The 4,998-nt window shown below is 38.7% G+C and overlaps 1 protein-coding gene across 2 annotated transcripts in view; it reads left to right on the forward strand.

The window, feature by feature from the left end:
- The window catches only part of npr3 (natriuretic peptide receptor 3), a 93,574-nt gene that overhangs the window by 20,840 nt on the left and 67,736 nt on the right, over nt 1-4,998 (forward strand). The window lies entirely within an intron of this gene.

Here is a 4,998-nt window from a genome sequence, read left to right on the forward strand (position 1 = left end):
CACACACACACACACACACACACACACACACAGGAGCAGGGGCCCCGCCAGGAATCTTGGGCCCCATGACAAAAAAATTAGATTGGGCCCCAATCTAACAGCGCAACTACTGTTACAGTTTCTTGAGTCTATCTGACCCATCAATATACATATCATATCATAATTTTAAAGGCTTGCAACTGCCTTGCTTTCTTTGATCCAAAACTGATACTAGCACAATATTTACTGCTAGTGAATTTTGCATGCAACAGTCCACATATAATACAGCAAATGGGTTGCTTAATTTTTTTATTATTAATTTTATCTAATTGAAATGTCTCTTCCTACTTGCAACAGTCTCAGACAACGTGCAAAATATACATAAAACAATCCAGACTCCTCAAAAAAATGCTATGTAGTTGTATTTTATTCAAGCTGCAGTATAAAATTTTAATAAAAATATGTTTTCTCCATATTTGTTAAAGTTGTCACCATGTCGTGACAGTTTGCTATAAGACAGATAATTTGTGAAAAAAATAAATCTCCACCTCCTCCCTGAACTACTGTTAGCTAAAGTAATGTGTCTTCCGACCAAAACCAACCAATCAGAACCAGGAGGAGGGTTTTAGTGTTGTTAATCAACTTCATTCACTCACTACTAAATGTGCTAATGGTGGAGAAACAACTTATTGTTACAGGAAAACCGTTTATCTGCCATCATCGGTAGCTAAACTGAGCATTCACAGTTTGAATCTGTGAATGCTGTGCTATGCTCTGTGCATAGCACAGAGCATAGCACAGCACAGCATAGCACATGCTGTGCATAGCACAGCACAGAGAAAGGGGAGGGAGGATGAGCAGCAACATGAGATTGTGATTGACAGTGCTAAAACCCACCTCCTGCCTCTGATTGGTTGTTTCTAGATAGCACTGGGAGAAGGCAGAGGAAATAATTTCTTCACAAATTATCTCTCATGCCATACTGTCACAACACAATGACAGTTCAAACAAATATATATAGCTTTAATTTCACTTAGGTAGAGGACGGGTCAGGATGGACGTGGCAACATATATCTGTAATTTAAATGCAAGCTAAGGTAAAACTGTTTGGCCTGGCTAGGGCAAGGTCCAGACAGGAGGCTGTTTTTTTTTTTTATCATTTTAAAAAGATTGTGTGAATTTCTGTCAGCAACAAATATATTGTTTTTGTTGTGTAATTGTAAAAAGAGCTAAGACACAGAGAAATCATTATAAATTCCCTGGAATGACGCTAACTAGGTCGTCATTGAAAACAGTGTTGCTCACCTTTTTCACTGGGACATTTATGTTGGTATCGGGGATTAGAGCTGCTGCTGCTGACTGACTCACCTGTTGTCAAGTGTGGTAAAATGTACAGGGACAAGTTAAATATATGAATATCTTGGTATTTCTTTTCCTTAATTCATTAAATGCTATGGAGGCAAACAGTAGTCTGTAGCTAAGCTAACTATGCTGAATGGTTGATAAGTTCACACAGTCTAGTCACCTCTCTTGGAGAAAAACTGTATTACATTCTTGTCTTTTTGTCTCTATTTTTTTTCTTAAACTTGATTTTACTGCCACAGTCTTAGTTTACATGTTTTATTTTGATTATGCACATTTTTTGTTGTTACGACTCTTATTTTGAAATGTCTATGTAGGAAGCTGAATCCAGCATGTTCTCTGGTCACCAGAAAGAGGATGCACGTGGTGTGAAAGCATTACCTTAGCAAGTGACTGTGTTCAGTGTTTACATTGAACACCCCCTGGATCTGCGTTATATGGTTCATTCCTGCTTTGGTCTGGGAGGGGTAACATTTAATTTTTACTGTTAAAAACAATAAAAATAAAAACAACAGTAATTGACAGGGCCCTGATTTTTTTTTTCTATTTCTGTAAAAAAAAAAAAAAAAAAATGGAGGGGGTGGGGGGGGCAGACCCCCTGTGGTCAAGGGCCCTGAGAATTGTCATCACTTTTGCCCCCTGTACCGGGCCCCTGTGGCTACCTGTCACATTCAACAGATTGCATTCTCGCTCTCAGTCTGGGAAAACCCGACAGGCTGCGATAATCGGGCCAAGACAATCAACATGTTGAATATGCCCAAACACACCACCACGTAGCACACCACACACTGCAAGATGTTGTAAGATTGTCGTAAAGGGGAAAAAGGCTTTAGCGGGAACACAAACATGCAGAAGCCGTATCTGACGCAACCCCCAACCCCCTTCGCCCACCCCCTCCGGGCCGCAGCAAAATGACCAAGTCTTGACCGGTCCGTGGTAATAAAAAGGTTGGGGAGCACTTATATAAACCATGCAACACTGTTGTCAATAAGACAACTGCTTCTATGCCAAGTCTGTGTTCTTCTCCTCATATGGTCATTATTTAAATATATCAAAAGGTAAATATTTTAAAATGACACATAGGATTAAGTGGCTGTTTCTACACTTCCACCTCATATGTCTGAACAAAATAACTACAAATAAGTTTCTTTCTTGTCATGTTATGTTATATTGTCAATACAGCACACAGTTGCAAGATGATAGTGACCGTTAGGAAAATAAATTTAAAATATGCTAGTTTTTAGACTTGATTATGTTTTTTTTTAAATAAGAAAATTTGGTTCCAAATTATATCCATGGTTCAATCAGCGTAATCTCTTATGTAAGATGTTTCTATTGAAACATAATACACTAAGCTGAATTAAAATTATTTAGCTTGTAGTTCTGTATAATTTAAAACATAGCTAGTTTCTATGTGGACTGAGCAGGCATTCACAGGGGGTCGTGGCTCTGTGTGAGTTTAACCTTTTGACCACCTTGATAAGATTTAACAGCTGGTGTAAAACAATCTGGTCTTGTCGCCAAACCAGAGCTTCCTCCCTGATACGGTTATATAAACATCTGTCTCCACTCAAAAGAAATTAATGCTTCTTTGATCTTAAAAAAACAGTCTTTTACTGGAACATGGTCAAACTAGATTTAAATGAACTTAGTCCCCAAATTTGAATTCAGCAGAGAAGGAAAACATGACCTTCCTTTAAAAAGTATGGGACCCGGAACCATAACTTCAGATCGCTCCGGGGTTTCCAGTGATGCTGTCTCCGGGGAACAGCGCTTCGGTGAAATGCTTCCCCGTAAGTTTGTCTTGCTGGGTTGATGTCTGTGGAGTAAGGTAAATATTGGATTGGATTCTGGTTTGTGATTTTATTATGAGTTATGTCCAGGGGTGAAAGTAGTTTTAAATTCTTGGGGGTACTAGCTCTTGAATTGCTACAAAATAAAGCTGTATTTACCTCAGCCCACTGGCTTCAATGTTGTCACCTTGAGATGCCATGAGACCTAAATTCTGAACATCATGGCATGGAGTGAATCCCAGTTTTCCATGTCTGGCATATAACCATTCATTTTAGCTTTTAAACTGGTTATATTGATCCTGTGTCCAGATAGAGGGATAATCAGTAGGTCTAGTAGTAAGCATGGGTGAAAGTAAGGGGGTACGGTAGGGTACTGCTGCGTACCCCTAAAAGATTTAGCGGGGGTACGCAGCACCTGCAAGAGAGGGGAGCGGCCGTCTGCTGTAAAAAATCAACGGGTTCACTATGCAGCCGTGAGTTCACCCACTAATCAGCCGTGACTGATAAGTTTTTCAAGAACAATCTAAAACACGACTCAATCAGTTAATAAATAACTTTTTACCCATTTCATATTGTTTCTGAACTGTTCGTGCTTTGCTAGAGCAGGGCGCAATATGTCGATCGTGGAAGGTTTTGAGTCGATCTCGGCATTAAGTGACAAACTGAACGCAGCCAGGACGCTGAGACCAGGACGTCCTCCTCTGACTCGTTTAAAACGTTTGTAACTTTATTAAAGAACAACAAAAAAATTAACAAAACATGTTCAAATTAATGACCCAACAACAATAATAATCTCAGTAATTATTGTTTCAACAAGGTATTACACAATTCTGTGCGTTTCTGTTCCATTACCAAAATAACGAGCAGAGCAGGAGTTTAAAATTAACTAATCAACCACCGCTGTTTCATGAGAGGCTTATCAATGATCGCAAAATAAATATCAAGCCTGAAAACCTAATATCGTAATGGACTGAATGTTATGTTTTTAACGTAATCTCTGGTCGGTATGAGGAGTGTAGGAGGTTGCCATGGCAACGGGTGTGCTTAAATGACAGAGAGAGACGTCATTTACAACAAACATCAAACACTGTAAATATGTTTCATTAAGTATTTAACAAATGGCTTCTACCTCGATAATTATGTGAAATTAAATTAATTGTCTAATATAAAAAATAGTTTGGTGCTGTCTAGCTCACAATCTGAGAGGCTTTTCCTTTATCAAACAAATTATGTTTTTGCCTCTTATTTAGTGGAAATATTGATGTTGATGAGACTTTCTCCAAAATAATAACCTTTTTCAACTTTAATAGCTCCACTGTTGAAAATGAGGCTCTAACATTCACAAATGACAGTGAAATAAAATCCATCCAGTCCAACATCAGGTTTCCTCTGGAACCTGTTGAAGGAAAAATATCCCAACTTCAGAAGATGTGCTTTTAACTTAACAAAGCTCTGTGGTTCCTCCTATCAGTATGAGACTCAGGGTGATGAGGCGCCATGTTAGGAAGAGAAGTGGAAGCTGCAGGATCTTCAGAAGAAACAGGTCATGATGCTGGGCTACTTGATTATCCCTCTGTCTGGACACAGGATCAATAGAACCAGTTTAAAAGCTAAAATTAATGGTTATATGCCAGACATGGAAAACTGGGATTCACTCCATACCATGATGTTCAGAATTTAGGTCTCATGGCATCTCATGGTGACAACATTGCAGCCAGTGGACTGAGGGAAATACAGCTTTATTTTGTAGCAATTCAAGAGCTGCCCAGCTTTTATTGCTTCGTAAAAAATTGAATCAGCACAGAAACTCCAAAACACACAAAAGACACACCATGAGATATATATATATATATATATATATATA

This window comes from Poecilia formosa, unplaced genomic scaffold, assembly GCF_000485575.1.
Source record: "Poecilia formosa unplaced genomic scaffold, Poecilia_formosa-5.1.2 Scaffold692, whole genome shotgun sequence".
Lineage (NCBI taxonomy): Eukaryota > Metazoa > Chordata > Actinopteri > Cyprinodontiformes > Poeciliidae > Poecilia > Poecilia formosa.